Consider the following 11,714-nt stretch of genomic DNA (forward strand, 5'->3'; position numbering starts at 1 on the left):
GGCGGTTGTGGTTAGGAAAAGAAGAACGGGGAACAGAACCGTCACACGCAGGACATGCCGAGAACAACGGGACGGTCGTGGTTAGGAAGAGAATAACGCAGAAAGGAACTGCAACACACGGGGCGTGATCCCCGGTCTCTGGGGTGAAAGTCGTGTTTTGTTTGACCCATCCACCACCCCAACCAACCTCCCTGCGCGGATTTTCGCCTTATCAATACTACTCGCTACCGTAGTCGTTCTGTGATCACGAAATATGCTTCCCATTGAAATACATTACGTTAAAATCCGTGCTCACCTCACAAAAATAACGACAACGTGTTCGGTACACAAATCAATAGATTCAATAACATGACCATTTCACAAACTGCCATGAGACTGGGCTGAATATTACTATGTTCACTATTTTATCCTCTTTCCAATGTTTATTCGGATTAGTGTTACTCTCCCGCCCGCAGGTGTTCTGCTGTTGCTACTTTTTTGTTTCAGATTAGCTGACAACTGACAAACATGTAAAAGCTTTTCATTAACATTGCTACAAGGTTTAACTTAGTATTGTAAGTTGCCTAACATAAAATATTATCAGACATAAAATGCACATGTTCATTTTTCCATTGTGAATTTTGAAATGAAGAAATAAATTTCATACGTTGTATTGGCAATAAAAAGATGCTCATTAAATGAGTGGCCCACCAGGCAAGAGAGAAGTAGCTTAGGTGTGGGAGGTATCTGTAAAAATATAAATTAAATGATATCGACAACAATATGGCATGCCTCTTGGAATCTTTATCGTATGTATAAAAACACCTGGTGTGCATATTTGCTTTCACTTTATACATATCTCAAAAGCAACTAGGATTAAAGCTCTTGCCATTCTCACTCACCTAAAGCTTCCCAATCTTTGGCCAATTGCTTGACACAGAGCTATGTCAGATTTGCTCAAGTGAATCTGCCCGACTATTAAGGGCACATGCATGCCAGGGGTGTTCAGAATGATAAGGGCACACTACTGACTTGCATTAGCTTCTGGAGAACATTTTGCTTGGTGATATAATTATAGCTTGTCGTCTACTGTAGGCTATATCTGAACGTGATGGGATGTGAGTGGACTGACAGGGCTTTTGGTCCTGCTGAATTCATTGTGTTAGGATAAGGAGAATTTGAAATAACAGCTGACAAATTATTTGGCTGTAGTTGGGTTTTGCTAACGAGCTATAATCATCCAGTGCAGTCTGGAGTAGAAATGTACACGTGCAAGCCTTAGATTTTTAATGTTGCATCAAAGAACATGAGTGGAGTTATATAAGGGTACAGGAAGCCTGGATGAAATGTGTCAATTCTGTGAGTGACTGAAGAAATGCAAATTGGCAGCCATGTGTTGGTAAACATTCTGGATATTGCGACGGATTATCACATCCAACCCAAGGGGGTAAGCATCTCCTCACAACCCGAACCTCCTATGGCGCCATTTTGATGCTAATAAGCACTCAACCCCAGTTAGTATTCCATTGACTGCCATTCATTTTGACGTCACTTTGACAGCGAATAACTTTACATCTGAAGCGTTTAAAGACTTTATTTGTCCATTGTTTATTTCTAAAGAAACACGAGAATGTATAAAAGGCTCCATTACCTTGTACCTCACGTTATGGCTCCGTAGCAGACGTTTTTGTAAAAATAGACTAACGATTGTGTCATAACCACGGGACTTACTGTCGCATAGTAGAGGAATTACCATATAGTACAGGAGAAGCTCGCAGGCAGTTTGGACTTACATTAGCTGTTTAAGTTTAATTACTAATGTTAACTAGCATTTTAGTTAGCAATAATTAGCCTGTGTCCATGTTATCTCCTTACATATACCTACGCTCTCCGTCTCTGCAAGATTAGGAATGATTGAGATTTCTCTTGTCACAGCTACCAGAAGACTTACAACTTTGAGACACGTTGCTCACGTCACATTTACGTCGTCTCTCTCAGTTGGAGGCTGCGCAGTAACGCTCGGCGCTCACCGGAAAATGCTTCTAATGGCCTTCACTGGTCTCCGTCCAGAGCAACGGGATCTGTTGGTCCATTCTTATATACTATCTATGATCCAACCAGGCACCATCACAACCACGTGTACAATCCCCGTGATGTAGGTGTACAGTACTCATGTTCTGTTTTTTATCTGGACATGTGCTTTGTTCCTTAGCAGCTTTAACTGCTCAGAGACTGAGCACATGTCTCTTATCACTCATCTGTTTGTTCCAGTTATTTATTTTGCTGTGCAGATACTGAAAGCATTTCTCTTGAGTGGGATTTGAAACTGTGTTGTCATGCATGTAGCAAGCACACACTGACTGGTACAGTCAAGCTACAGTGGTGCACTTGCTCACTTGCTTGAGTCACCTCATGTGGTGACAGTTTACAACCTTACCTCTAGTGGTCTAACCATGCAGATATATTCATATATTTTTACTAGGGCTGTCAGCATTAACACGTTAATCGCGACGCGATTAAGGGCGATTCATTTTTTTTTTATCGCATTAATCGCATGCCGGCATTTATTAATTTATTTTACACTTCACTCGGCTTTGAGTCGAATTTTAATCATGTGATAAAATATGCGATTAACTACAGAAATTCAGCGATTAATTGCGATTAATTAATTAATTGAATTATCGTTTTAACATATAAACATATGAGTTTCTGCTGCCACCTGAGTACAATGGCAGTGCTTACAGCAATAAAAAAATGACATTAAAATAAAATCAACAGCAAATCGTCTTTCTAGAATCAGTGTTCTGGTTACTCTCGATAATCCACAGCCGGTGTTAGGTGTTTTAAGCCCCCAATGTCGTCTTCCAGGCAGCGCTGCCTGGAAGGCACTAGGATTAGGCAATGGTTATGGTTAAATGTGCTGTAGGTAGGATTGTGAAGATCCAGGATTTAGCCAAAACATTTTAACATCAACAACTTCTCAGTCCCTCCCCCCCTTTCTGCTAAAGCCCAAAACGGTCTCCTAAGCCCCTCCCCCCACAAGGGAGAATGAATGTGTGTGCATGAGCAGTGATTGACACGCAGTTAGACACCCCCCCCTGGCCCTGATTGGTGCATCTGAACAGGGAGCTGTGGATTTTTGCAAATCACACTACAGGCTGTAGGTTGAGCCAGAGGAGCTGGATTTATTTTAAATGACCTGCTTCATGTAGTTCTACTGGAACATAGGGTCAGTTTCAGCAAATATGACAGAAAGTTAGTTTTTTAAGTCTTACCTACTGCACTTTTAAGGTTAGGGTTAGGTGCCTTGGAATCAACGGTCGCAGCGCTGCCTTGAAGTCGACGTTGGGGGATTAAAACACCATCGAGCTCCACAGACCAGGCTGTCAACACTTGCCTTTGGAACTAATTTTTAATTACATTTTTAAACAAAATGCTTTCTTTTTCTTCGGAATTACTGTTAACAGTGGGGATAGGCAGAAAGCAGGGTGTGTGTGTGGGGGGGGTAACTGCGATTACGAGACCACAAGGCACATTGATTCCCCCTGGATTATGCTTTATCAACAAATCAAGGTAACATTCATATTTAACATGTCTGCAAACCACTGACTACCAACACAACATATTCATATTGAACAAATGTGATCCGCAAATATTTTATTTCTTTCCCTACAATATCCGCTGCTGTTAACTTGTGCCAATCAACGTTATATCGTTTGTTTGGGGACATCAGAACACTTTGTTAAATAAATATATCAACAACATATTGGGGGAAAAAAGCTTATTTGCTGTATTCCAAGAGTTGAAGGTGGAAAGATTGACATGCCGTTGTTTGGGTTTGACGAGTGACCGTGTTGACCGGGGACTTTCAGCTTTAAGGAGAATTCCGGTCGAGTTCATCAGTTTGTAAATTTGGAGTGCTGTCAGTAGCAAGAACAACGAAAACAATCGGGGTTGCCTACACCGGGTTATACTCCTGCTACAGTTTGCACCCAGGAGGCTGAAACAGGGCAAGTTTTAAACGTGTTTTTAGCCTCTTAACATTCGTTCGAAATGTCATTACAAGTGCCTACCCATGTGAAGTGATTCCTTCCGAGTGAACACAGTGAATCTGTATCAGTAGATGTGAATAACGGTGTTATAAATAACCATTACTGCCAAAAAATGCGGCGCGTTACTATATTTGAAGCTGTTTTTTCATCAGACCTCGAGCCGTGCCTGAGACATGCGTGTCACGCAGGCAGTGTGTAAGCTCTAACCTGTTAACATGGGAGCCGAAATATAAACGGACACGCCACGCAGCTGACACGCTCACGCCACACAGCCAGTCTGTAACCGGCCTAAGTCTTGCCGTCTCAACACCGGAACTAAACAGAGCTGAATTAGCTCACTTTTTTATGCATTTCTTTCATATCTACTGCAGTCAGATTCACTGTGTTCACTCGGAAGGAATCACTTTACATGGGTAGGCACTTGTAATGACATTTTGAACATGTTAAGAGGCTAAAACCACGTTTAAAACTTGCCCTGTTTCAGCCTCCTGGGTGCAAACTGTAGCAGGAGTATAACACGTTTTTCTCGCTACTGACAGCACTCCAAATTTACAAACAACAGAGCTAGGTGTTTTAATGTGTCTGTGGTGCATCATAGTAACTTACGTGAATGGCTGACGTAGAAAATAAACACAGATGAGTATGTATTAAAAATTGGTTAATGTAAAATTGAAGGTTTTTACAAGGATACCTACATGTTCTGTGCGTGTTTTCAACATCTGCCACTACGACAAGCAACCACGACACATTCGGGTGAGAGTCACCAGTTAATACGGCCACTCATTAAACCGAAATGCTGGCATGGCTAGTGCAAAATATGCAATTCAGACAATGCAGCAACCGGTAGCGCTGTCTATATGAATGTTTGTAGTAAAGTAGTTTTATGAACAAATCAGTACAGATTCCTTAATTCATTCAGTTTAGGAAGTGGACAGTGGGGGCAGGGGATGGATGGGTAGGAGGAGGTTCTTCATTTAAATAAACCCAGAAGAAATGAAAGTGAACATTTGAACGTTCATTTTTTCGGGACTGAGAACTTGGTTCAAAAATTAAAAACTGCAAACGCGAAACTTAATTTAATCTGTGTTAACTAAACTGAGCTAGCTCTTTTGAAGTGTGAACTTGCACAACACTGGTACAGTACATACACTAAGAAGTGATCGTCTGTTGTCGCCTATCTTACGTAGCTTAGCACAAAGACTGGAAACGGGGGGAAGCGGCTAGCCTGGCCCTGTCCAAACGTAACAAAATCATCCAACCAGAATGCTCACTTATAAACACTTTATGATACACAGCATAGATATTATCATTGTAAATGACATACAAAGGTAGGGTAAGTAGGAGTAACAGGGATTTGGATACACCTCACCCTGGGGTGGCACTTGTGTGGGCTTCAAAGCCCTACTCCATCAATAGCTCTGATGAGTGACATTTACTGGGCTGAAAAGCCATCAGAGCTTTCAGCTTCCAGGGAGGGAAGGTGGGAGGGTGTGAACTGATTTCCAATAGTGCTCACAGTAAATGGTACAGAAAGCATGCATGAAAAAGCAATCACTTAGGTAGAAATTTGGACATGCAGCCACACAGTGTGCACAAACACCCATACAATTAGCTGGACAATAAGTAATAGGAGAACACTTATTTCTCTCCTGCAATAGTTTGAATCCTGCGTCCAATATTAGCCACATAGATGTCACATCACTTCATCAACAGTGTTTTCACTGATGTAACAATAAGCCTCCATTCAAAGCGGCAGATAATAATCAGCCCCATGAACCAATGAGGAAGACAAAGACCCACATAATGCCTAGAGCTCTGTGTCCACAGCAGAATGACATAACACTTTGTCATACAATAAATACATATGGATCCTTTACCTTGAGTCTGCTGTGTGCGAGAGATGCTGGACTCCTTCTCCCCTTCTTATTTATCACTGCTTATCCCCAGCGTGTTTTGGCAGAAAGCAGCCTCCGTGAAGCCAATGCTAGTGTGTATTTGTATAAATCTGTACAGCTCGGAACTGAAGATATCTAGTGTTTCTGATGCCAGAGAGTGAGAGCTACACGCGGCATGCTCATTGGTGTGAAACCGGGGGGGAGCAGCAGAGACGGAGGGGAGAGGCAGAGGGGGTGGAATCAGAGAGAGACGAAGAGGGAAGAGAGCTTTGTTTGCACAGGGAAATCTCCAAGGACAGCCCAAGCACATCTGTGAAGTGGGGAAGTGCTGTTGGAAACATAAATGTCTAGTGCAGGAGGGCAGCTGGGGGTGGATGTAAAGGTCTGGAATGAGGCTGTCGAAGGTTTGAGTTCTGGAGAGACACTCTCCCTCAAAACCTCAACAGGGAACTAAAATGATTTGAATAACCCATTTGCTTATATTTTGTGCTGAAAGAAGGAGTTGATTAATCGATTAACATTGTTTTTTGTATTTTTTTCTGCTTTTGTTTTTAATTGTAAATTGAATGTTTTGGGGTTTTCCACACTTCTGTTGAGGAAGCAAGCTATTTGAAGATGTTAACTTGGCTTTTAGAACTATTGTCATTTCCCCACTCTTTTATGATATTATTATATAAACTACGCCATTCATTGGAGTGTTAATTGACAGGCGGATTAGATTATGTAAATAATTGTTAGAACATGTGACAGAAAAAGATAATGGGAAGAATGATGAGGGGACAAATACTTGATTTGAGAGATAATTATGGGGCAAGACTAAGTATTTACATGATCATATATCAGAATCAGCTTGAATGGCCAAGTACACACACACACACACACACACACACACACACACACACACACACATACACACACACACACACGCACAAATGAATTTGACTCTGGTTTGTTGTTGCTCTTGATTTACTTACACAGAATACAACTTACAGTTTTTTTCAATTGCTTACACACTAACATTTTAAACTTTCACACAATTAGCAAAACCTTACACTCAAGGAGCAAAACACTGGCCTAGATTTGCACAACTGTAAGCACATTGTCAGCTTCACACTTTTTGCAAAACATTACACACAGTGATTTGCGAAACACTAAACACACCTGTAGGCATTTGACACAGAAATTTATCATTTCCTTGCAATTTCAAAGCAAAGGCTGTCAAATGAACACACCCATGAACCAATTGGTTAAACACAGCCACCAGGTACGCAAACACATGATTGCTTAATTGTAGACACACCAATCAGGTTTAAGCACTATATAAAATGCAGCAGGTATGTTCACCTGCCTTCAACCAAAATGGAAGGAGTCAGAAGAAGAAGACTGAGAGTGAGAGGGGGAATCCACAGAGGAGGAGAAGGAGGTAGAGGAAGAGGCCCAGCCAGAGGTAGAGACCGAGGTGGAGGTAGAGGAAGAGGGAGAGGGAGAGGAAGACCTGAAGCTGGAGAATATGCTCAAAGAAGAAGAGGACCAAATTTATGAAATGAAAGTCGCGCAACACTAGTGGAACATGTTGTGAACCACGGATTGACGCTGAGGGAGGCTGGACTAAGAGTTCAGCCAAATCTTAGCAGACATACAGTGGCATCTGTCATAAGGACATTTCGACAAGGAAACAGGTAAAAATCTGTCTACAGTTACAGTAATCAGCTGCTCATTGTATGCACCATATCAGCACTTTTGATACCCCTCCCTGTGACATTTGAGGATTGAGGGTCGAGAACGACAAGGAGGAAGGGGGCCCATATTCACGTGAGGGTTTATGATCTCCGGGCCCCAGGCCCAGGTACCCCTCATTCAGGCCACGGAGGATGCTTGTGACCAAGTTGACGCCGCAGCTGTGCAAGGATGGATTCGACATTCAAGACGGTTGTCTTGCCAATGAGGATATCGCCTGTGATGTTGATGAAATTCTCTGGCCAGATCCAGCTAGGCGAAGAGATAATGTCTAGTATTTTCTGTACTTTTTCCAGATCATTTTTTTGTTGTTTTTTTCTGTGATTGTAACCTGTACCGGTTACCGTATTTTATGTTTGTCTGTTGTTTGCTGAGCTAACAGTGTTATGCACATGATTCTCCATGTCGACATGTTGACTGATTTGGGTATATGGAGAGAAATAAATTATATTTTCCTCAGTCTGCAGCATTGGTCTTGTGTAGTGTTTGGTGAACTTAATGTACATTTGCTCTTTCTCTGTGTACTTCATTTACAATACTCTAATCACTGAGAAGTACAATTGCTAAAAGTGTTTTGGTTAGCAACAGCAGTGTGTATCTGGTTCAAACATAATTAAGTCAAATGAAATGTGTGTGTTTCATATGGTACAGTTTTTGCAAGAGTGTTTCATTTAGCAAAGGGTCTGAGGTGTTCTTCTAATTGGGTGTGTGGTTGTGCTAATTGTGTGTAGTGTTTTGAAAAAGACGGTCCCTGTTTTCAAAATTGTGCTTAAGCAATTGAAAAAAAACTGTAAAAAAGGACAGCAAACTGAACAAAGGTAAACATAAACATGTGACTACTATGTTAAGGTGACCAGAGTTCTGAAACAAAATCCGGGGACATTTTCAGCTCAGAAGCGTAAATACCTCCAAAACAGGTAATGTTTTTATCTTTGTAAACTTAAAACAGGGACACTGCCCCAGGGGCGTCACAAGACCTAGAGCTGCACTGGGGCACAAGCCCCCCCTAGGGGGATCCATGGGCATGCTCCCCTGTAAGAAAATGTTGTCTATTTTAACGTTTAAATGCATCAATCTGGTGCACTTTGAAAAGAAATTCAGAGGTTAGACTTGATTATTCTTATCTTTGGATGGAAATATTTGTGTTGTAGCCTGAACTATTTTGCACTTCAGAATTGTAACCATGCACACACAGGTGGAATAGGTTTTTTATTTATATTTTTGCATTAATGTCACTAGGAAGCATACAAGTATAAATATATATTCATATTTGTAAGTGGGATTGTCTGGGATCTGACAATATAATAACCATTATTTTGGGATACACTGGCTAAGCAATTTACAAAAATGTCTGTGCTGACATAAATAGTTTACATGAGAATACATTATAATTTTGGCCCAAAGTTGGAGACCATGTTACAATTTCAAAACCGGATTACCCGGGAACTGCTTGTTGTACCGATGCATGTGTTGAGTGAAGAGTTTGTGAGATATTTCACAGACAGTAATGGGTGTGCAGATATTTATGCAGAATGCAAATATGATAACATTTCATGTAAGTTCAAGTTAGATTCTGGTTGAGGTGGTTGTGCCAGACTCCCGCCTTTGGCTCAGTCTCTATCTGTCAGAGGGAGAGCAGGAGCGTGGTTGTGAAGAAGTTGGTAATTTCATGCCGCAGATTAACACTTTTGCATGTGCTATATCCGTGTCACATTCTCATTAGGGGCTGAGCCCCCCTAAAGGTCTGAAACAAGCTACAATGTAAGTTAATAGGACTGTTGAGAGATTCAATTGTCCAGCTTGTATTTACGTTCATAAAAGTGCTCGTTTTGCCACTGACAGACTCAGATTAATATTCTAAGTGTCTGACAACATTATGGAAAGGATTTCTAAGGAGGTCGATCTTTCTGTTAGAGTAAGATCCTTTTTTTAAAGATAAAAAGTCAGCAAAATTGCGTTCGCTAAACCCACCAGACTCCATGTAAATAAACAGTAATTTTAGCATCGTAAAATATGGGCATTCTAGAACATCTCTGAGCTCTGAGCAGCGCTTGCTCTGGCTTGAGCTTGTGCGTCTAGGGTGCGCGAGTCAGCAAATATATATACGTTTGGTTTTCTTTCTTTCATTCCAATTTCGGGTCTGTCAGTCACAGTAAAAACCGGGGACATTTCCGGGGACAGCTCCAACCGGGGACAGGTCACTGAAACCGGGGAACTATGTACAGATATAAGTATGCATATTACAAAGTGTAAACACATGCACATACGCATATACAGTACATGTACTTGTACACACACATACACGTGCAAACATGCCCTACGAAGGTTGTAAACAGTAAAACAATAATGCAATGGTGCAGAGTTCACATGGTGCTGGAATAAAATCTAAAATGATAAATATAACAGGTTGCCTATGTACATGAGGTAGGTGGATATGGCAGTATATTATGTTTGTATGTTTGACAGAAATGTACATGCTTACAGTATGCATTTAACACTATAAAAATATATGATTTACTTGAAAAGTAGATGCTTTGTGTTACGGGGCTATTGCACAGGGACCGTTCCTGAAACTATTGTCTGGTTGTATACTGTACAGTACAATACTATGTATTTTGCTCTCTAATCTCTTAATGCTAGGTGGTGTAGTAAATATCGCATACATACAAACACAAAGCACACAGGAATTGTAATTGCACCTTTATTTGTTTGTACTTCAAAACATATGGAATATTTTATGCGAGAATGAAGAGAGAGTACAGAACATTTATCTTACTGCAATCTGAAGAGGAATAGGCCTATGATCTGCAAAGAGCTGAAAGTGTGGAGGAGGCGGCTTGGCAGAGGACAGACAATTCTAGCCACTGAATAGACAACCAAGTGTTATACATAAAATCACTCACTCATGCACACACACACACACACACACACACACACACACACACACACACACACACACACACACACACACACAAACACTCACAAAACAATGCAAAAGAACTGCCTACACACAAGCATGTTGCAAGTCTCCGTCCTTCTGTCTGTCGCTCTCTCCTCCTCAGTTTCCCACACCACACACACACACACACACACACACACACACACACACACACACACACACACACACACACACACACACACACATTTACAGAGTTTTAAGTTAAGTTTTAAGGGTGGGAGTGTAAAATGTTTGAGCCAGTAACATCATTCTATTGGGAAAGTAAATCTAAGACTGAATGAAAAACACCTATTTTATAATTTGAAACAAAATCTAAGGAAATTAAATGATGACTGTAAAGACATGCTTCACAATATGCATTCTAATGTATTGCTGCAGTAACAAGAATGACCATTGATCAATACCATTACATTACGTATGTACTTGTACCCACAGTCCATATACTGGATATGCATTTGCATGCATTTGCAGGTCCTAAGTAGTTTCTCTTTGTCACAGCACAGCTAGCCACTTCATGTGTAGAGTCAGTGCGATTAGATTTGTGTGATTTCAGATAGTTACAGATATTCTGATACGCTGCCAATTTGACAAGCACCTTGTTTGGAGCATACTGAGGCCCTATGTTGTATGATGTTAAGGTAACTCAGAGAGAGTAAAGCTAATGTGCTCAAAAAAGGACTTTACAGGCCATGAACAGCGATAGTTCACCAAACTAGACCGAGACGCTTTTTATTTTCCAAAACTCCTGGACGGGTCGAGCCATATGCACATTGTGTAAAGCCGAATTAAAATATCACCAAAGCAAGTCAAGCTTGAGCTACCACCTACGGAGCTAAGCATAGTAGTACAGCTGATGCTACAGTTGATGCTAGCAGGCTCAGCAAAGCACTATTTTGGAGAGTGCTACTTGCCGACCTGTGGATGAAACCAAATCCCAAAAAATTACTACCGCTCTTGCAAAATGGGTGGCAACTAACTGCAGACCTGTCAGCATCGTAGAAGACTAGGGTCTTAAAGACGTACTACGGTTGACAGCAGCCCCACGCACACAGCCTGTACGACATTGAGAAGGCAGCCCAACTGGAACTGCTG

The sequence above is a fragment of the Sander vitreus genome, chromosome 9 (genome assembly GCF_031162955.1).
Source record: "Sander vitreus isolate 19-12246 chromosome 9, sanVit1, whole genome shotgun sequence".
NCBI classification, from domain to species: Eukaryota; Metazoa; Chordata; class Actinopteri; order Perciformes; family Percidae; genus Sander; species Sander vitreus.